Genomic DNA, 22291 nt, shown 5'->3' on the forward strand with positions numbered 1-22291 from the left:
AAATGTGCCCATAGGGAGTCAGGCAATGTTAGTAGAAGCTATTAGAGAGCTAGGGACAGGATTGAAGGAGCAGGCAGCAGCATCGCAGAGCCAAGTCCTTGCCGCCCTTGCGCCCCTACAGGCAGCAGCAACAAATAGTCCACGATCTCCATCTACTGGCCGATTTAAATGTTACTGGTGCAGAGGTATGGGACATACCTGACGAGCCTGCCAAGCAGCTAGCGCCTGGTGTCACAGTTGTCGCTTGGATACTCACAACACCGGAGCCTGCCGACGCCGCTTGGGAAATGCGAGACAGTCACAAGTTTTTCTTTAGCAGCTTTTTAGTGAAGTATCTCTATAGTATAGTTTTAATATAGTACTAGTGTAATATAACATAGCTTAAGAAAGCATTTCTTTAACCTTCTAAATCATAGAGCCAAAGCACATTATTCCCCACGGGGGGGTCACCATGAATCAATCATGTCCTTTCTGTCACTACACACATCAGCACTCGGTAGCAGTGCCCCGATCAGCAGCCATCCTGAACTTGCTCTCCTCTTGCTTCAGTAACCCACACTCTTGGGGAATCTGGAGCGTGTGGGTCCCTATGGAATGCAACCAGACCCAGAGCATTGCACTGGGAACAGCTCTCTTTGTGCATCTGTGCTCAGGCAAGTTCTTCTCTTGGACTCGACCACACTGATGGGGCTGAAGTGGCTGGAATCAGAAATGCAGCCCAGCCCCTCCCAGCTCCTCTAATCTCTGAGCACCAGCTGGAATGCAAGGGCATTGATTTCCTGCTCAATTCCCAAACACAACACACACTGATTCCCTGGGCTGCCAAAAGACACAGGAGCCGTTACCCTGAAAGTGATGTGTTTCTGCCAGTGCTGGAAAAGGGCAGCAAAAACTGAGAAAAAGCTCCCTGGAGAAAGAGAAATTATACAAGGCTTCTCCTTCGAGCAAACAAACAAACAAATAAACAAACAAAATATGAAAGTGTTACCTGCTCCAGTGTCTAAAGCACTTGGATGCAGTGAGGGGATGTTTGGCAGGGAAACAGCCCTTTGTGCTGAGCATTGGCTCTATGGATCCAAGGCAGGGATCAATGGCAGTCTGCCTGAAGGTCCCTCATGAGCCCCCATTGTCCAGGCTAAAGCTCCCTCAGCCCCTCCTCCCTGGCCTTGTGCTGCACCCCTTGCCCAGCTCCCCTGTCCCTCTGTGCCCACGCTGCAGCCCCTCCATGACTTTCTGCTTCCCAGGGCCCACAGCTGCACACAGCACTCCAGCTGTGGCCGCAGCGCTGCCCAGCACAGGCCACGCTCCCTGCCCTGCTCCTGCTGCCCCACTGCTGCTGGCACAGCCACCGTGCCCTTGGCCTTCTTGGCCCCCTGGCTCCACGCTGCCTCCTCTTCAGCTGCTCACGGCCGCCAGCCCTGCGTCCTTTGGGCCCACGCAGCTCCCCAGCCACAAAGGTGCCCATTGCACTTCAGATACAGCAGGCACCATTGCAAGATGGCCTTCCCGTTCTATAACCACATCTTCTAAGTAGATATCATAAAGTTTGATAGCAATAGAATTCTAAGGGACTCTGACTAAATTATAATGGCCAAATTCAACTGTACAGAAAATTGCTCCTAATTAAATTTTTCCTATTTGCTGTCAGCAAGCATCGTTCTCTTTTCAAAACTAGGTTTTTAGTTCTTCAAAATCTGAGAATGAAATTTAAAAATATCTATAGCTGCCTTTCTTACTTTTGTTTCAGGCATGAAAATGGATTTTCTTTCAGCCTCCCTAGCTGGCCCTCTACAGTCTATTGCTACTGGCCAAGTTCACATCTTCCTCTATAATTCTTAAACACCAGGAACATGAAATGTTCCTTTCTCACTCACCTCAGGATCTTCAGCACTGCTAAATACATGCTTCAGGTGTCCTGTAGTGGGAAGGGAAAATGAACCAGATGCTCTCATAAAACTGCCTGGGCTGCTGAATCCCACAGAACAAGTCAACCCAAACAGAGATGATTTCCCGTTTCACAACATCCCTCCAGCAGACACATCTCATTCACACAGTCAGCAAGAGATCAGGACAATCTTGCTTGGACCTACACTTCGGCCTGTTTAGCCAGTAAATGAATACAAATAAGATCAAGAAAATGCAAAGTGTTTTTCTTTAACATTTAATGCTCCTGTTCTACCAAACACATAAGACAGCTTCTGAAATTTTCTCCTTTAGGTACTATTTTTTTTATCACTCAGTGTCATGCACTAATTTTGATTAACTTGCAGTTAACAGTTGCCCAGAAAAGCTTCCCCACAGTCCCCCTGCAGGTGGTGCAGTTCTATTGTGGAAGAGCACAGCAGCATTTCCTTTCAAAGGAAACAACTATTTTAGCACTCAGTAAAAGGTCAAGTTAGTAAAATCCTTTCATGACAAAATTTAAAAAGAAAGAAGCTTTCTCTGAATTCTGGGAACAACTGCAGAGTTTTTGGAAGCCCTTAACGAAGGTCTGCCAGTCTACATTTTCAAAGGAGTCTTGCTTCTCCCAGCAACCTGAGGAAATGACAGACTCTGCTGCCACAGACTCTCCCATGGAGGGAACAGAAGCCCTGCAGGTTCCCCTGCAAATGCTGCCCCTGTGGCTACAGACACCCCCTTTTTAGCTGAACGCCTTGATAGGAGCTTTACCAAAGCAGTGGCATCCTAATGCTCTTTCTCTTTCAAAATCAGAAACTCAGCCGCCAAGAAAGAGCAGGAAGACATACAAAAGTCAGGTTAGGATACACCCTAACCTAAGCAGAAGGGAAGCCTCTACTTACGTGCGAAATTCGTAAAATAATAAATGGAATAAGTAATGCCATATGCAGCAAAAGCTGCAGTGGCCAGATGGTTAATTATTGGCATTTCTGCAATTTTTCTAAAAGCTAAAATAACAAGCCTCTTGTCAGTGGGCAGCTGCCTACTGACAGATGCTTTGACCAGGAAGGTTCTCCTGATCTGAGCAAGGCCTAGGGCTGCTCTGACACTCAGGCCTTCCATGCACCAAGGCAACCTTCTGATGCCACTACGATGACGTGGCAACCATGCCCTGGCATCACAAAGGGACAGCTCTGTGTTGGTCTGTGAGTTTATGCAAAGCAATACCCAACCTTCCCTACAGCAAACACAGAAGAGCCTGGGAAGTTCTTCTCTGTCACAAAGCAGAAAATATTCCTCTCATCGGCCAAACCCTGTTGTTCAGGCATCCAAGAGGAACTCCAAGAGTGCCCCAAGCACCTACAGCCTGTACCCCAGCTGAGAACTCAAATGGGACCCAAGCAAAGGAAACCAGACCAAGAAAATGGCCCACATCATTGCAGATGTGAGACATGACTCTCACTTTTAAAATTTTAAAGGTTTAGTAAACCTTAACACAGGACTGACTAAGGAAAAGTTACAGCATTGGGAATCTCTGTGATTAGCAGCCACTTGCTCATCTACAAAAAGGACGCTCTGCCTTTTATACCCTTAGCTCCTCCAAAAGTTTTGTCAGTCAACTCTTTCTCTGCTGTCCATTGGAGGATATTACTTTCCTGCATCCTGACTGGAGGTCAGGCGTTGTTACACCCTGCCTGCTGGTCACAAGCCAGCCCTCCCCAAATGCCCTGACTACCAAGGCTATTACAAGGGGGATGGGAAAGAGGACTATGGGAGGATATATAACAATATAATCACTACACATTTGAACATCCACATAACATCTACTTCTTAATTGTCAGAGCCAACCATTGCATTACTCGTCTAAAACACACAGAACCAGGAGAGAAGCCACTGTTGGCATCACAGCTGAAATGCTTCCTAACAAATCTCCCCCCATATATGCACCTTTATTGGACATGCCCAGGGCCCCAGTGCGTGTACATCTCTGCCTCTCTTCCCCTTTGGCAGCAGTCGAACTGGCAGCATCTGCCCGCCAGCAGCAGCTGCTCCCAGCTGGGAACGCCACTGGCGGTGCTGATTTCCAGAGGCTTCTGTGTGCCAGGGGGAGCCAAGGCAGGAGCGGGTTGAACGGTGCTGGCGCTGCTGCTGCTCTGTGCCAGAGAGCCCCGGCTGGGCAGGGCACGGTGCCCACTGTGCTGCGGGCTCCTTCTCCTGCCACAGCTGGGCACACCTGGCAACAAGGCATGACAACCTGTGGGCAAGCCAAGGGGTTTCTGGGGCTGCACTTCTCTGCACACACCCAGCACACCTGCAGCACAGAATTTTACCCCTCAAACAGGTAAACCAAAGGGAAACAGCTGGAAAAGATTTCATTTCAACCATTCTTTTTGCTTCAATAGAAATGACCAAAATGAACGTTACCGAGCAGGGCCCGATCCACACTGCCAGCTCAGTGTGAGAAAAGAGGCATTACTTTATTTCAATGCTGGGTGCGTGAGGAATCACTTCCCTGAAACATGCACACCCACGGGTTAGTATCCACGGAACTAAGACATTACTTTCATTACTTTTATTCATTCCTTTGCTCAAACTCACAGGCTAAACATTCTCACAAAGTGTTTGACATGTTTAAATCACTTCCCCAAAATTACTGACATTTAGAGTAGGGGTCTCTTGAGGGTCTCTGCTGGTCATGGGGTGAACATCCTGTTCCTCAAATTCTCCTTCCATGGTTAAGAGCCTTCTTCTGCTTGAATGCATTGCAGCTACCTCCTCAGCAGGCCCACTGTCTTTATTCTCAAGGCTAAGACATCCACTTGCACACATTAACCACTGCTGTGAGGGAAGGTACGACTAAGCACTGCCTGTTAAAATAAAGCTTAACAAATTCACAGTTTGTTGCATGTCAAGACTTCCCCAACGTCTCTCGTTCCTTCTCTGGGACTCAAACACAAGCATTTTGTGATCCCTGAGCCCAAGGCCGCCTCCAACCCTCCTTTCACCCAGCAGCCCTTCTCTCCTCACAAACAGCAGGCCCAGCAGTGCCAGTTTTCTGGCACACACTCCAGGACCATCCTGGACTGTTTGCTCTCCGCTGCACTCTGTTGCCAGCAGACATCCCCACCCTGTTCCATGCCCCGTGCAGAACCCTGCACCTGCTGTCCATGGGCACCTGGAAGGGGAGGCACTCACGGCAGAGAGGCACCAGCTGCCCTGGGCAGGAACCAAAACCCTCTGGGGCACAGCTGCTGGCCTGGGTCTGGCACAGCTCTGCACGCCCCACTCCTCACGGGCTTTGGGCTGGAAATGCAACTGCACTTTCTGCCCCATGGAGAAACACCAGGGCTGCACAAACAATGGCCAGCAGGCCACATCCCAAAGGCACTGCAGCATGGAGCTGAGAAGGAAGAAGACCCTTCCCCAATTCCTAACCATACCAAAACCACCATAATGGGGACTTTTAATCTTCTGAATGTAGAGTTCATTCACAGGGTGACAAGGGAATCTTCCAATGGAGTTGAAGTTTGGTAGAGTTTTTATTCTGAGTCCTACTCAGACTGTTGATTTGAAAATTTATTTTAAAATATTTTTAAAAGGCTGTGCAGTCATATGGTTTTGTTCTAATACCAAAATGGCTAGATGAAATGTACTGGCATTTTAATTACATCCAAAATGATTAGTCTGTAAAAGCTTTCCTGCAGAATAGCCACTAAACAAGAAATGAAAATCTGTGGACTGTTGACTTTGCAAATTTCTACTAAACTTATCAGACAATGAGGCATTTTCAGTCAGATCATAGAGCTAATTAATTCCTATGGATAACTTGATTTGGATAAACCTGTTGATTTCAAATTAAAACTGCCAGCACGTACTAAGTGGAAATCTGAATACTCACTTCTATGAGCTCTGAATTATTAGATAGTCATTGTCTGCCATATTAACAAAAATTATCATTCTGGCTATTTTTTTACTTACAGTCAGCTGTTCAACACTCTTTGTAACACCAGAATGAGAGTTTGTAGCAATGTGAATCATGGGTTGGTGGAGCATTGCAGAAGGCTCCTATGTCAGCACTAAATGTTCACATTTACCATGGCATCCCTTCTTGCCTTTAATTCCAAGCTACAGTTCAGTTCCTGCAGTATAGATTCACACTTGTAGTCTGTATTTGCAGCTTGTTCTTACTTCCCTGTCCAGAAATAAATCATGTTTGGATCTCAAATCAAAATAAAATGAGGAGAGAGTCAGGTTCTGGATAGGTATAGCAAGAACTAAGAGATTTTTTTGCAAATATGTTGAAGAGTTGTTTGTACATGCTGCAAAACCAGCAGATTAAAGACTTGCACTCTAACTTGCAAGCTGAGGTTTGCCTGTTCTCTCTGGACTGATTTCTTGAGGCCAGACACTGAATCTAATCAGTAAGAAAATCAAAACCACAGGAGTAGTTTGGAGAATATTGTAAATTATTCTGTCATGATGCTTTTTGCCTAAAAGTTCTGGCCATCATCCAATTGGAGTAACTAGAGGAGATTGAAGCCATCATACTGTGCCTGTGCACACAATTCCTTCCCAGGAGTAATCCATGGAGCAACGCTGACAAATCCACACCAGCAGCTGCTGCCACACAGCCATGAAGCAGAGAATATGTATTTCTGCTACACTTGGACAGCTGAAGATGCCTCTGCTGAGCTAATTTTAGTGACTGCCCACCACAGATGAGACCTTGTTGTCAGTCTCCAGCAAGTCAGGGCAGTTAATATTCTGCCTAGATGAAGTAAGTCTAGCAATACATAGACCATGGAGCCTAAAGGAAAGCCAGCAGCTGTGGGAGATTTAATTTGTTTCCGTATCTTTTTTTTTAGTCATTAATTACAATCAATTATTTAAAGAATGGAAACTTTTGGCATACCATTGGCTGGAAGGTTGGTCAGTCTTCCATTCATGACTCCTCCGAAAGCATCACCCCAGTGTTTTTATCAGTAGCTCTTCCATCATCATGGCTCAGACAGCATTTCCTGCAGCTCTTGCTGGAGCCAGGGGAAGGCACCAGGAGAAGGGGGAGGAAGCTGTGTGCAGAGACTGTGTCAGCTGAAGAGACATTTGTTTCCTCTGATTTGGCTGAATGGCTGCAGGAACCTTGCTGGCACTGCTGGCGGGGTGGCCTTTGGCAGGGCTGGGCAGAGTTTGGGGCCCAGGATCCCTCCTCTCGGTGGGACACCAGGGTGAGCAGCCCCTGTCCCAGCCAGGAGCAGAGGTTCTGTGGCTCTGCCCCGGGCACAGGGACCTGCCACTGCCATGAGCTCCAGCCACGGCTCCTCTGGGGCAGCTCCTGCTCTGCAGCGATGATGGGCGCAGCTGGGGGTGGCTGCAATGGAGGGTGGCTTCCAGTGGGCTCTGCTGGTCTGCCACACTGGAGCCAGCAGAGCTTCTGGAAGGAGTCTCCTCTTGTGAGCTGCTGGAGCTGGAGCTGGCACTGGCCACAGAGCCACTGTGTTCATCCCTGAGAGGACCAGAGCACAGCAGCCTCTGGGCCTCCTTGCTGCACGATGGCAGTGAGGAGGCCACGGACCAGAGGTTCAGTATGGATGACTCAGTTTCCTGATAAACTGTGCTAAGAAAACCCTGCATCCCTCCTGCCAGATCTAAGACACTCCAAGAAATCTGTTGGCACTTTGGGAACTCAGAATTGTTTGCATTTTGAACAATTGTCCTATGAGCGCTTTTGATTGTTCTTGTAATTTTGTGTTGATTCAGTTGATCCTTCAGAGAAGCTTTCTTAATAATATAAAACACCGGGAATTGTGGAGACCCTGGGTGGGGCATTCCCTGGTCTAGGGAGGCACAAGAAGCTTCCCTCACCAAGCTGTTGAACCCCATTGGCTCCTTCCCCTGTTCCTGTCTGTTCCTGTACTCCTGAGCCACACCTTCCCTATTCCCTGATTGGCCCCCTTATCTTTGTACTGCCCCAAAATCAGGGTCAGCCCCTGGGCCCCTGTGGAGACAAAGTGAGACCCTCTGTGTGTGGGTGCTGGGAGCTGAACATCTCCCTGCACAGCTGAATAAAACATCTGTGGAGATTATGCAAAGGTCCTTTTTGCTTCTTTACCCTGGACTATGCTAGCAGCAATTCAGACTGCTACAGAGGAGAAGCTGCAGTACTGGCACCAAGGTTTTGGAGACTTGACCAGAGGCACAGAGGGCGTGCAGGATGCTGCTCTATGAATTCCTTAACCAGCCATCCCTGGTGCTGGCATATTCCCTCCAGCTTCTGCTGCAGCCAGGGCCACCTTTGGTCCAGTAGATGACATTGTTATTTGAAAAATTCGGCCACTCCTTGGGCAGGAGGCCATCCACAGGCTCTGGCCCTGCAGCCCCTGCTCAGCTGGGGACAGTGTTCCCTGTGGGGAAGATGGAGCAGCCATCACAGGGTCTTGGGAGCTGCTTTCAGCAAGGGGGTGTCAGGGTCCATCCTAGTGAACAGATGACCTGATGGTTCGTAGGAATGATCTCAGAGTGCAAAAGCAACACGGTACAAGGGGATTTGCAGTGATAATCAAATCAAATGTGGTTTTATTGAAATAACTACAGCAAAAATGCAATAGAGGGATTAAGGGAGAGAAAAATATAGAGAAAGAGAGAGAGAGAGAGGGAGAGGGGATATAGCTACCAACGCAGAGACGAAGTCTGTTGGTCCAGTCCAGCCGAGGATCCACCTGCTACACTGGGGAGATCTCAAAGGCTCTAGCTAACTCAGAGGTTTTTATTACTGAAAATTGTGAATGGGGGGAAACAGATACAATAGGGAACAGATGTAACAGGTAGTCCATGTTCTCAGCAGTAAATGAGCTTGATAGATGTAACAGGTAGTCTATGTTCTCAGCAGTAAATGAGAGCCATTGTGTTCTCAGTCCAGTGGTCACAACCTGCAGGCAAACATCTCGCTTTGGTCAGCTTGCCTCCCCCACACACCTCCCCCGGGCTGGGGGTTTCAGTCCCAGTCCTTGGAAGGAGTCAAGAGGGGCCTTTTAGAAGTTTCATGTCTCAGTCCTTCGTGGGGAAGCGTCTCACATCTCAGTCTGTCTGTCACGGTGGTTGTAAAACAGGTGAGGGTCTTCTGTGGGAGACCACCTGAAACGCAGGAGAACTCCAGCCGGGCCAAGGGATGGGACAGCTTCCAGAGCTGCTATTGTTGCAAACGGGGCATGGTGCCCCCTTCTTAGCATACAGCAAACGCACTTGTGAAAACAATAGCTTAACACTGAGCTTTCAGGTCTCAGGGCCCGTGGCGTGTGACTTTTCTCCTTCAGAGCCAGATTCTAGACAGGGGGGGTCTTCTCTTCAGTGGTCTCCCAAGGACGATCGTGAGGCAGATGAGGGAAAATTCTGACAGACTCTCACAGGGAGCCAGGCTCTCTCCCTGCTGGGCTCTAGCAATTGTTTGGGGGAGCTGATGGCAAATTGTATGTAGTCCTGTTGATCATACTCAGAAAACATGACAGCTTCTATCATTCTTCTGCAGAGTGGGCACGCTGGATTTCTCTTTGCCCACTGCAGGATGCAGCCCAGGCAGAACTGGTGGTGACAGGGCAGAGAAAAATTCACATCCTTCTTAGTGCCCTGGCAGATGGGGCAGCTCCATTCTGTCCCCATGGCCATGTCTGTCTGTCCCAGCAGCAGGGAAGAGCTGAGGACCTTGAGCTGCTCTCATCAGCAATCTTGCTTGGCCAGAGCCCAAGCTCGAGGCACAGTGGTCCAGGCTCTGTCAGCGCCCAAATAGAAGCAGAAAGGGATGTTGTATCACAATCCATTCCTTGGTGAAGGAGGTCCATAGCAGCCTCAAGAGGCACCTCAGACACTCAACAGTCAAGGCAGTAACATATGGACAGGACACGGATGGCAGTTCATGGCTGGGAGAGCATTTCTAGACATATCCAAGGACAAATTTCCCAGGAATTCTCCACAGCTCTGGGATCTGCCCATCAGCTCTGTCAGAAGCTTCAGCAGAACAACCAAAATCCTAAAAAGCAGCTCCCAGACACTTTTCCTACCATCCTGCCTGAGTAGCTGGGTTGCTTGCTGCAAAACACTCTTTTTCTCCTCTTCCCCAATGCCCTGTGGACACTTGCAGCCAAAATAAAAAGCTCCTGGCCCTCTGTGTGATGTGATAATACAATTTTTATATTTCCATGCTGTGATGAAAGAAAGCTGTGCTGTGGGTCAGGAGAGGCCAGGACCCACTTGGCCTTCCTGCAGGCTGAGGTGGTCCCAGCAGACATCCTGCTGCTTTTTTGGGAATGTGTGAGGGGGATTCGGGGGGGTGACAGAGAGGCCGAGATCACAGAGTGGAAACTCAGCTCCAGAGAGCCAGTGCAGACTCTCCCTGCTGAATGCCTGCTGGGGCTGGCAAAGAAGGAAAATGCCCCAATAACAGCCCGGTGGCACTGTGTCTCAGGGACAGGTACAGGGAGGTGACAACAAACAGCAGCATGGCCCGGTCTCACAGCTCCTAGGAAGCAGTGACAGAGGGGCCTCATGTGCCAGAGATTTCAGAAAGGCTGTCTTCTCAAATGGCCACTCTAAAACCCCTCTCTTTGCCTCTTGGGTTTGTGAATGCTTTTGACAGCCACAGCATCCTGAGGCAACGCGTTCCATGATTTCATTAAGCACCCCTTGAAAAGCACCTCCCATTGTTCAACTGAGCTGCCAGCCTGGTCATTTCAGAGGGTGCTGCCTTGGTGGAGAGAAAAATCAATCTTCTGCCTTTCAGGGAGCTGAAGGAGGAGGGACTCTTCACCATCAGACACCTGGCTGGGTCCCATTCAGAGGTCCTGCTTTGCAGACTTGGTGAGGTTTGCTTGGCAGTTGCCAGCGAGGTGAGAACATTGTTCTGAATTGTCCCCCATACTTCATACACAGTGTGTAGAGAAGGTATGTGCTTGTTCATCTCCATGTGTGCTCAGGGTCTGCCTTCATTTCTGGTTTAGACCTGATATTTCTAATGTCTGTCAGCTGTCTGTAGGATCTGTGGGTACATGCAGCTGTATTTACTGGCAGGTTGGGTATCTGACACTCATCTTTGAGTGTGGAGCCTTCATAATGCAATGTGCAAATGCAGAAACTGAGACACTAATGATGTTATTTGCCAGAGTCCCAGTCTCTGCCCAAGCTGTAATTCAACACTGCAAATTATTCTGTAGACCTGAGCCTGTGTTTTCTGTTTCCTGGCATAGTGCTTCAGCTGCTGGTGTTGCTTTTTTGAACAGGAGCACCTGACTCTTTTATCTTTATGACTTTTGCCTTCATGATTTGAAAGCAGCTCTTTATTTATTTTCTAGTAAAAGGGCCTAAAAACAAAGATGTGGACATTTTAGAAGGGTTAAGTAGAACACTAAATTAAATTTTTATTTTCGCCTGCAGTGAGCAGGTCTGAAGCCAGAAATTGGTGCCAGAGTAAGTGCCTTTCTGTGCTTGTGCTCTCCTGCTCTTCCTGTCCTTGTATGCTCCTCTGGACACAGTGGGATGTGTTGTCATTTCCTGGGACTTCTGTTGAAGGCAACTGGTTTTCTTTCCAAGGTGATTCTTATGTTTCCCCTCATGGCTTCCCCAAGTGACCAACCTCGGTTCCAAGGTGTCCTACTCTGCCATTGTCACTCTGGGAGAGCTCTCTGTGACCTTGAGGAAGGACATGGACTCTGAGGTGGATGAGGTTGCTCGGGTCCCTCTCCAGATGGTGTCCATCTCCCCAGAATTTGTTCAGAAAGCAGCCAGTCAGAGCCTGGGGATCCTGGTGGAGAATGAGACTCCTGCACAAGCAATGACTGCTCTCATGGACATGGGAGTCAAGTAGGTTCTTCTTCTTTTAGTGATGTTCTTCACCTTTGTGTGTGTGGGAGGGAGAAGGGATGAGACAGAGAATGGGAAAACTGGGAGGGAAAGGTCCTGTATCCTGCATCTTCTGTGGACTCAGAGACTTGATTCTTCAACCAACCTCACTTCTTTCCTCTTGTCATCTATTTCTGCCCTCCTGCAGCCCATTACTTCTCAGAATCACAGAAGTGTAGAATATGGGGAGTTGGAAGGGGCCCATCAGGACCATCAAGTCCAGCTCCTGGCCTTGCCCAGAACAGCCCAAGGGTCACACCACTGAGATTGTTGTCGAAATGCTCCTTCAACCCTGTCAGGCTTGGTGCTGTGACCACTGCCCTGGGGAGCCTGTTCCAGTGCCCAACCACCCTCTGGGTGAAAAACCCTTTTTCCTGATATCCCAACTAAAGCTCCTCTGACTCAGCTTCCTGCTGCTCCCTGGAGTTCTCCCAGTCTGTCAGATTTTCCTAGATGTGGTGACTGATGGGGAAGGGAAAGTGCCTGCAAAGGCCAAGGATAGAGCCTTGTGCTTTTGTGGGCAGAGGGACAATTGCAATTGCAGCTGTGAGCAGTGTTTGGTATTTCACAGTGCTAACCACAGAGGCCCTGGGAAAACCACGTCTCCTCATGATGCCATTAACTTGAGAAATGAGGAGGGTCCTTGCCCCCATGGAGCACATGGGGGACAATCTGCTGGGTGTGGCACAGCCTGCACAGCAGGTGCAGCTCCTGCCAAAGGAGTCTTGTATGACTGTCATGGCCTTAGAGCTCTACTTTCTATTCAAACTGATGTTTCATGTTAGCCTTGACATGACGAATCACTTTACAGGCACCTCCACAGGCTGACTGCCATGGGACAGTTGAAGCAAATGCTGCCTTAAATGTTGGTGCTGGGCCTGATAGTTCCCAAGAGACACTCTCTAGAAAAGGACAGCCTGGCTAAACTGCCTGCCACCCTTTCCTCAGCTTTGCAATAGGGTAAAACATTCAGATGGATCCGTTGCCAAGCCCCACAGAAGAAATAGGCTGCATTGCTGGATATTCTGCAACTTCATAGCCCACAACGTGTTTTCCCTGCATTTGTTGTTTTCCAAAGTTCTGCAGATTTGGGGATACATGGGTGAAAAGAGCCTCAATCCTGCTGCAGGTCTCTGTGGTGTGCATCTGCCCCTGCTCTCTCCATTGCCCTTCCTACTCATGGCATGGGGGGCCTGAAGCAGCTCCAGATTGAGGACAAGGTGAAGGCAATCATGGCTCAGCCTCACACAGAGGTGAGGGGGGAGCGGGGCCAATCTCTGCTGGGAGGAAAGGTTCTTGTGGCAGCCCAGAGAGGCTGTGCACATTGCCAGGGAACAGCTGTGCCCTGCACGTGCCCCTGCAGTGAGCTGTGCTGCTGCCAGTGCCCCTGGAGCTGTGGGGCTGCTGGGCTGTGGGGCAGGCAGAGGAGCAGGAGGGTGCCTGTGCAGCTGAGCCATTCCTGGGGAGCACAGGGCTCTGGGCTCCCTGCTGTCCCAGGGCAGCCCAGAGGCCAGGCTGTGCCTGTGCCAGCTCTGGGCAAGTGGCTCAGGGTTTGCCCTGGCCTGCCTCAGTGTCTGCCAGCAGGAGCATGTTTCCCTGTGCAGCTGTTTGGACATTTCCAGGAAATGTGTCCCATGAAATATGGAGCTTCAGATGCTTTAGGTTTGCACGGTGGCCTCTGTTAAACTTTGTGTCTCCATTTTGCAGATCTGACTGGTTACAGTCTTACCGAGAAGTTTTCTCGGGACACTTCCGATGTTCCCTCACCCACAAAGTCCTCGCCTCCCCGTCCAGAAGAGCTCTCTGTCCTCCAAGCTCAGGAAGAAGCTGCCGCCTGTATGGAGAGTGTTTGAAGAATAGGATTGATGCGTTAGGCTTGATAGTTACAGATGTACATATGTTCTGATCTTTAGATGTAGTTTTGAATTAATGTGTTTTGATTCTGTCTTTAAGTTTTGATGACATGTTTTTAATTCTATATATTTCATTTTGATGATGAAAAAAGTAAATAAATAAACAAAATTGAAAAAACCAAGAGGAGAATGTGAGACCAGGACATGCCAGCCTAGAGATTATGGGAGTGCAGCTCACTCAGTGTGCCAGTGTCTCACCACATCCTTTCCTCATTGGGCCTCTCCTCTTTCTCTTTGGCCATGTTTTCTTTGTGTCATTTGTGCTGCTCTTTGTTACTTAGCATTACAACAGAGTCACCTGTTGACTGTTTGAGGGACAATGGATCCAAAAGATCCTGTCTAGTCAAAGGTTTTCTACCTAGGTGTGTTCTGTGCTCACCAAAGGCCCGAGCAAAGAAACCAAGAGAAGTGTGTCCAAATCCCAAAGCTTTGCTCCTTTGCAATCTCCCACAGATCTGGCTCACAGGTGTCTTCAATCACAATTCCATAGGTGAGAAGAGGTCACAGATTTCACTGGGAAATGATGCACTGCTTTGGTAAAATCACCTGTGTGTATATTTACCCGGGACAGCAGTGCAGCTGTGTTGTTTGCCCCTTGGTTGCAGAAGGATGAGTGCACTGGGAGGCCAATAACAAGTGACAAGGGTTCCTCAGATCTGCACTGCAGCCTGGGTGCCATTCAGCCCAGAGCTACGGGATCATTTGTTCCCATGGACCAGTGCTTGCCAGTGGAATGAATTCCTGCACAGCTGGAAGAAGCAATTCTGGATTCAGCTCCAGCTGTTGGTGGGCACCATGATCATTGACAATGCTGCCCTTCCAGAAATTATTCTGCAGTTTCCTTTCATAGTCATTGGAAGCTTTGAAACTTCACATTTCAATTTGCTTTGCCTTAGGGAAAAACACTTCTGGGCCCAGTGCAAACTGTAACCTTTTGACAGCAAAGTCCTTGTGGTTGCCAGCTTCTGATGTTACACAATATCACCTGGCTGCATGTGTTTGCTTAGCTCTGGATCTAGTCCCAGCCTAGTAAAGCCCAGGCAGGGTGGCACGTTGCAGGAAAAACTGGTCCATGAGCTTCTGGGGTTGCCATCAGCAGCAGAGTCAATGTGCCCTTTGGGGATTCCTCTGGAGACAAAATTAGGGACCTACCCCATGCCACAATATTCTCTTAGATCTTTCTAAAATATCCTAGAAAAGGCTGTGAAACTTCACATCTCCTTGCACACCCACTGTTTGGAGAGGGGCATTTTTTTCCCTCCTCAAAGTCATTGCTCTTGCACATGAGAAACATGAACATCCACCAACAGGAATGATGCATGGTCCTGCTGCTGCTGCAGAGGACTGGGCAGTGCAGACCGGGGTGTTACCAATATGAGCACCTAATTAGCATTTCATGCTCCTTCAAGCTGTCCAGATCTCAGGGCTCTTTGTTTCAAAGCAGCCACTGCACCATCTCTAGGGAAGAACAGGAAATGGGAAACAGCGACTGCCAGCCTTGCAAGGGTGTAGGGGAAAACCTGAGGTGTCTGCATCAAAAGATGAATGGGAAGAGTGTAATTGCCAAAGCAAACACTTCATTAGGATAGCAGGAGCAGTTCTTTACTGCATGCTTGCATGAAGATCATTTGGGATCTCCTTTTTGTATCTCATGCATAAAAGGAGCTCGTAATAATACCACACTACTGAAACCAGATTGGGATGCAGCTCTGTAGTGGTTCACAATGAAGCAGACTGCCTGCTGTGTCACTGCCAGCCCTGGTGAGCCTGCGAGGGACCAGAGTGTATCCCATGCCTATTTTGCCTCCAAGCAGAGCTTGGTTTTCCTCATTAGTGTAAAGTAAATACAAGAGTAATAAAATGGACAATTAAACTGGCCACTTTGGAGAATATGCTCATGCTTTCGCATGTCAGTCCTGTACCTCATGCTCCCAAGGCTTGTTACTCATCATAAAGTATTTTAACAAAAAAACCTCAGCTCTCATGTTACATCTGAAGAAAATTGCACAAGATCATCAAGAATTCTGCTGTCAGGAACAAGACAAGAGCCTTCCGATACTCACTTGCAGCTGTCCTGGATTGCTGCAGCCCTTTGTGAAAAGCTGCTGCAGACAGAGTGTTTGGAGTTGGTTTGGGCCTGTATGAAAGATCTGTGGAGCAGTGTGCAGGGCTCTCCTGGCAGGAAACTGTTTGTCCAAGCCCAGGGACACGGTGCCGGCAGGAGCGGAGCGGCCCCGCTCCCAGCCCGAGAGTCTGTGAGCTGAGCCACGCCGGGGAGACAAGGCAGCGAGGGGCTCCAGCCCAGCTGCTTCACTGCCCTGCCCGCCCCATGGAGCTCTGCCACGGGAGAAAGCCGACGCCGGACGAGCCCCCGAGCTTCCATCAGCTGCTGGAACTGCTCCGTGACAGCTCCTCTTCTTCCGAGAGAGACCCCAGCGCCTTCTTGTAACGCGTGTCATGGGGGGATTCTGTTTGTTAATAAACTGTTGGGGGTTTTCCACTTTCATCTATCAGTAATAATTTCCTATTGCTGGAAAGGGGTTGTTGGAACCCTTTAGAGGAGATGACTTATTGCACAATATCCTGTTTGAAGTTGTCTGAAACTGTGTGAGACAGATGGCTTCACACAGGAGCATCCCCAAGGCTGCTGAGGGGAAGGCACAGAGGAAGACAAACCCAGTATTTCTGAGGGAAACTCCTTGACACCAAACCAACCTGAGTTGTCAAACAGCAGACCTGATGTTTCGAGACATGGGCCAAAGGGGAAACCTTTCAGTGTGTTTGGTCCAGGCTGGGTTATGCTCGAGGCAAAGGTGTGTCAGTGTGTTGGATAATACTCTTTTCTTGACCTAGAGATGGGGACACTGGGAGGTGTTTTAAAAACTTTTATTCCATTTTCAGTCTCATGAGAAGGGTGAGACAATACAGATGTTATAATTCACGCCATCACAATCAGAAAATCAGAAGCCAACTACTTCCTAATTATAATACATTATAGGCGTTTCATGGTCTATCAGCCTTTTTGCCATGCCATGTTGTAGATGCCTTAAAGCCAATTATTTGAAACTACTCCTCGTGGGTCCCACTACAATGCATCTTTCATAGCTCTGTTTTTCCAAAGTCTTATTTGCAAGGCCATCTTTTGAAACTTTTATCTAGCTCCATTTCTCTCTCAACAATATCTGTCCTATTCCATGGAAATTTTTAAGTTACAATTTCTTGTCTCAAGATTTATATACATATTCATACTTTGTGGGCCTTCTATTAGGCTCTAAAAACTTTCTACAGAACCATTTCCCACATCAGTGCACTTGGCTCCTTCTCTCCTCATTGTGCCTGGCAAGCACAGGAGCCCAGAGCTCCTGCAGAACCCATCCCAGCACTCAGTGGGAGCAAACTTGTGTCCAGTCCTCACCTGGAGCTGTGGTGCCCAGCATTCCACCACACTGGAATGAGGAACTGTTCCTGCTCTTTCAGAAGGAGCTGAGGAGCTTTGGCCTTCAGACCAATTGTCTGCAGGCTCCTGCAGTGCCTGGTGCTGCTCCCTTGCCAGAGGCACCCCAGGCCAGGGGGGCACATCTGGGCTGCTGTGTCTGCCTCTGGGGCTCCCTGTGCTGGGCAGTGAGGAGGAGCTGCAGAGGCTCTGCAGGACTGACAGGATGGGCTTTGGGGCTGGCAGGAGAAGCTGAGGGACCTGGGCTGCTGGAGCTTCTGAAGAGGAGGCCCAGGACTCATCATGCAACTGCTCCAAGGGTGGTTTCAGAGAATCCCAGAATCAGCAAAGGTGGAACAGGCCATGGAGAATATCAAAAGCACCCTGTGCCCTGACACCACCTTGTCTCCCCTGAGCCTCCTCTCCTCCAGGATAAACAACCCCAGCTCTCTCAGCCACTCCCCACAGCTCTTGTGCTCCAGACCCTTCCCCAGCCTTGTTGCCCTTCTCTGGACATGCTCCAGCCCCTCCATGTCCTTCCTAAATTGGGGGACCCAGAACTGCAAACAGCACTCGAGGTGCTGCCCAAGCAGTGCTGAGCACAGGGGAAGAATCCCTGCCCTGCTCCTGCTGGCCACACCATTCCTGATCCAGGCCAGGAGCCATTGGCCTTCTTGCCCACCTGGGCACACTGCTGGCTCATGTCCAGCCTGCTGTCCATCAGTCCCTGCACGTCCCTTTCTGCCTGGCTGCTCTCCAGCCACTCTGGCACCTTGCTGAGGGAGGTGGGCAGGGAGGGAACGGGTCCAGATCCAATCCTTCCAGAAATGTGGTGTTTGCTGGCACTGCCAGTTCCCAGATTTTGATATTTCCCTATTCTGGCACAGCCCAAGTGCAGCAACTTGCTGGCAAAAAAGTCAGAACCAAGCAAAGACCTGGTACCTACAGCAACCCGATCTCAGGTTTGCTGACACTGCCAGTACCCAGATCGGGAATGTTTCAGATGCCTGCACAGCCTAATTCCAGCAATTTGCTGGCACAGAAAATAAGCATCTGGCAATTTCTCAGTGCCGGCACATTCCACACCAAGATCTGGCAGTGCCCACATCTGGCAATTTCCCTCTTCTGGCACCACCCATATCCAGAATTTGCAAGCAAAGAAAGCTAAAACCTGGCAATTTCCCCTTGCCAGCACCACCCAATCTGGAGTTTGTTGGCAGCACGATCCCAAGAAAGATGGAAGGAAAGAAGGAAAGAAAAGAGGAAGGCATCCAGACCCAGTCCTTCCTGGAGCCTGGAGCCTGAAATGGGCTGTTTGCTGGCACTGCCAGTGCCCAGATCTGGAAATGTCCCTATTCTGACACATCCCAAGTGCAGCAATTTGCTGGCACAGAAACCCAAAACCTGTGGCAGCTTCCTGCTACTGGGTCTGGCACCACCCCCACATCTTGTGTTTCCTGCACCAGAACCCAGATTTGGAGATTTCTCAGTGCCAGCAGAGCCCAAATCTGGCAGATTTCTGTCGTTGGCAATGACACCACGCAGATCTGGTGTTGGCTGGCAGTGCCAGCGCCCAGATCTGAAAACTTCCTGGTGCTGGCACAGCCCAAGTCCAGCGATTTGCTGGCACAGAAAGCCAAAATTTGGAAATCTGCAGGTTCTGGCTCCAGCACCATCCAGATCTGGTGTTTGCTGGGACCGCCAGTGCCCAGATTTGGAAATTTCCCGATGCCTTCACAGCCCAGGTCTAGCAATTTGGTTTTAGCTAGCTTAGGAAGAGAAGTTCCTCGGACTGTGCCTTTCCTTTTTCTTGGAACTGTTTAAACCTGCTCTGGACTGAAAACCCAGAAAAACACCGGCAGCAGCTCACACCTGTGGCCCACCAAGCTCTGGGACGCTGCATTCCAGCGCCAGAGGGACTTAGAAGAGACTGAGTGAGCCAACTACAACCCACAAAAAGGACTTTCTGAATTTGCCATCTCTTCACCACTGTCAGAGGTTTGATTTAATATTATTCATTTTTCATGCTTGTGAATACTTTACTTGTTAAATAAACTGGAGCTTTTTTCACTTTTCTTGAGGGAAATCTTTTCCTGAACTAGTAGGGGGAGGGGCCGCTTGAACTTGCTTTCTAGACAGACGCCTTTATGGAGATTTCCTTCCCAAATTTGCCTTAAGCCAGAACAAACAGTTACAATGAAAATTTCACCAGTGGCATCATTTCCTGGTGGCAAATCTTGTGACAGAAAATTGACCCTATTCTCCATGAGAGATTATTGGGAAGAGCAGACAGGAGAAGATTCCTGGAAAACTGAAACAGCTTTCCAGAAGTGAAATGAAAATGAAAGAAACAATCCAAGATGCTTTCCTCTATTTATTTCTATGCTCCCCTTTTCTATGTTGCATCCCAGTAATTCCAGATGCACCTCACCTCTAAGATTGGGGACTTAGTGATTTTTAGACACTTGTGGAGAGCATTATTAATAATTGGTTAGCTGAGAAAGGCCACACTGATATAATGCCACTGGTTAAGCTGAAGGAGAAAAGTCAGCAGTCAGCAAGCTGAAAGGAAGAGTCAGCAGCGACCTTGCTGCAACATGAGGATAGGGAGTTGAGATTAGTCCTGAATATATCCTAAGAATATGTAGAAAGTATCAAAAGTAGAACCATAGGAATGTAGAAGTAGGCGTAGGTGCTGATATGTAAGCTGACCAATCCTGAGCTCAACTTTTGCAATATGTATGAAGCTCATTATTAACTGTATTTAACCCGCCGTACTGATCAATAAAATCGAGCCTGTGATGATCAAACTGATGTCCTGGTTCCCTTCCGTCGACAGACACTAAAATACCATGAGCCACACACAGTTTTCCTTCCCCTGTTTTTACAGGAAAGCAACACTGGAGGTGTCAGTGCAGTGCTGGGCTCAGGTAGGAATCCTACCCCAAGGGAAGGTGGCCCTACAGTGTTTGACGCTCAGCAAGGACAATGCACAGCAGCAAGCGAGGGGATCGCTGTGCCAGTGTGCAGGAGTCAGGGCTCTGCATCTGGGCTCAGCACTGCAAAGTTCCCGTGTTTGGGCAGACAGAGGGGCTGTCCCCGGGGCGCGCGGGGCTCGAACGTGGGGCTCGTGGGGTGAGCGGGGAACGGACACGGGGACGAACGGCCCCGGTGCTTCAGTTGCAGCGGCGGCAGCGGCGGCAGCAGCAGCAGCGGCGGCAGCAGAAGCGGCGGCAGCAGAAGCGGCGGCAGCAAAGAAATATTTTGATTACTCTCTTTCTTTCTCTTCTCTCTTTCTTTCTCTCTCTCTCCCTTTCCCGCTGTCGGGCACCCTTCTCTCGGGGTCCCTTGCCCGGCGTCCCTCTCCTCTCCCCGCCTCCCTCTCCCCTGCAGGGCTGGGCCATGCCCCCGGCCCGCCCCCGGCCCCGGGCGGGGCTGCCCCGTGCCCGGCCCCGGCCGTCCCGCCGCGGTCTCGCCTCCGCCCGGCTCTGGCTGTACTGGCGGTGGCGCTGCCGGGCGGGCATCAGTGCCTGGGGCGGGGGCGGCATCGCCGCCTTTTGCCTCCGCCTGGCCCGAGCCCGGCCCCAGACCCGACGCAGGGTCCGGTCCCGACCCCGACCCCGACCCCGGCCCCGGCCCCGGCCCCGGCCCCGGCCCCGGCCCCGGCCCCAGCCCCGGCCCCGGCCCCGGCTTCTCCCGGGGCCCGCGGAGCACACACGCGGCGCGGCCGCTCCCGCCGCCTCCGCTGCGGCTTCCCCGGCCCGAGCTCCGCCGCTCGGCAGCGCGGCCGCCGGCCCCGAGCCTCCCGTGCCGCGTTCCCGGGAGCGAACGCCTGGGCATGGCCGGCCCGGGGCGGGTGAGCGGCGCTCGGGGGTCGTTGCTGGCCCCGGGCCGAGCGCTGACAGCCGCGTCCCGCCCGCAGGGACGGCGCAGGAGGCCCTGCAGGAGCGGTACCGGCTGGGATCGCTGCTGGGGCGCGGCGGCTTCGGCAGAGTCTTCGCGGCCACGAGGATCTCGGACGGCGCCCCGGTGAGCGGCGGGGCCGGCGGCGGGAGCAGGAGGAGGGGATGGAGGAGGAGGAGGGCGGAGGGCGGAGGATGGGGCTCGCAGTGCGGGCGGCGAGCTCACCCCGCTGCTGCCCTTGGCTTGCAGGTGGCCATCAAAAGGGTGCCACGGAACCGCGTCCGGCACTGGGGCGAGCTGGTGAGTGAGCGGGGCCAGCAGCCGGGGCTGCCGGCCGGGGATGAGCCGGGGCCCGGCACGGTGGGAGCCGCCAGGACGCCCCGAGGGAGAGCGGGAGTGGGGCCAGCGCAGGGCGCAGAGCATCCCGGGCTGGCTGAGGGCTTCCCCAGGCCTGGCACGGCATCGGCCCCACTGACGGCATCGTGCTCCTCCCGCAGCCCGACGGCACCAGCGCACCCCTGGAGGTCGTGCTGCTGGGCAAGGTGTCCACTGGCTTCCCCGGTGTGGTCCAGCTGCTGGAGTGGCTCGAGCTCCCCAACTGCATCGTGATGGTGCTGGAGCGGCCAGAGCAGTGTCAGGACCTGCAGCGTTTCATTCAGGCACGGCGGTTCCTGCCCGAGGAGGAGGCGCGGGAGCTGTTCCGCCAGGTGCTGGAGGCCGTGCGGCACTGCACCAGCTGCGGGGTCCTGCACAGGGACATCAAGCCAGCGAACATCCTGGTTGACCTGGACACCGGGCAGGCCAAACTGATTGACTTTGGCTGTGGCACCTACCTGCAGGACACAGTCTACACTCACTTTGCAGGTGAGCCTACACAGGGCTGTGCTCCCGCTGCTGACATCTCATGGCCCGACATCTCATGGCCCAAGCTGGCTGTGGCAGCGGGGATTCTCTATTTGCTGCCAGTCAGGGCACTGAATCTTCAGCTGAGTTGCTTTAGAGCAGGGCTGGGTGGGCAGCCATCTTCCAGCCCTGCTGGCAGCCTTTGCCAGCCACTCTGCCCAGGACTGGGGCTGGGCTGGGGCAGCCAGCCCGACCAAAACCCCCGTGGGTGGGGGTAGCAGAAAGGGAGGGCGGAACCTGTGCCCCAGCCAGTTTGGTGTGCAGATGAGAGGAAGGGCTTGGACTGCTCCACTCGCCCTGTTTGCCTTGGCTTCATAATATTTTTGGGGCAATGCAGGCAGGGAGGATAAGGGCA

The sequence above is a fragment of the Melospiza melodia genome, chromosome 7 (genome assembly GCF_035770615.1).
Source record: "Melospiza melodia melodia isolate bMelMel2 chromosome 7, bMelMel2.pri, whole genome shotgun sequence".
Lineage (NCBI taxonomy): Eukaryota > Metazoa > Chordata > Aves > Passeriformes > Passerellidae > Melospiza > Melospiza melodia.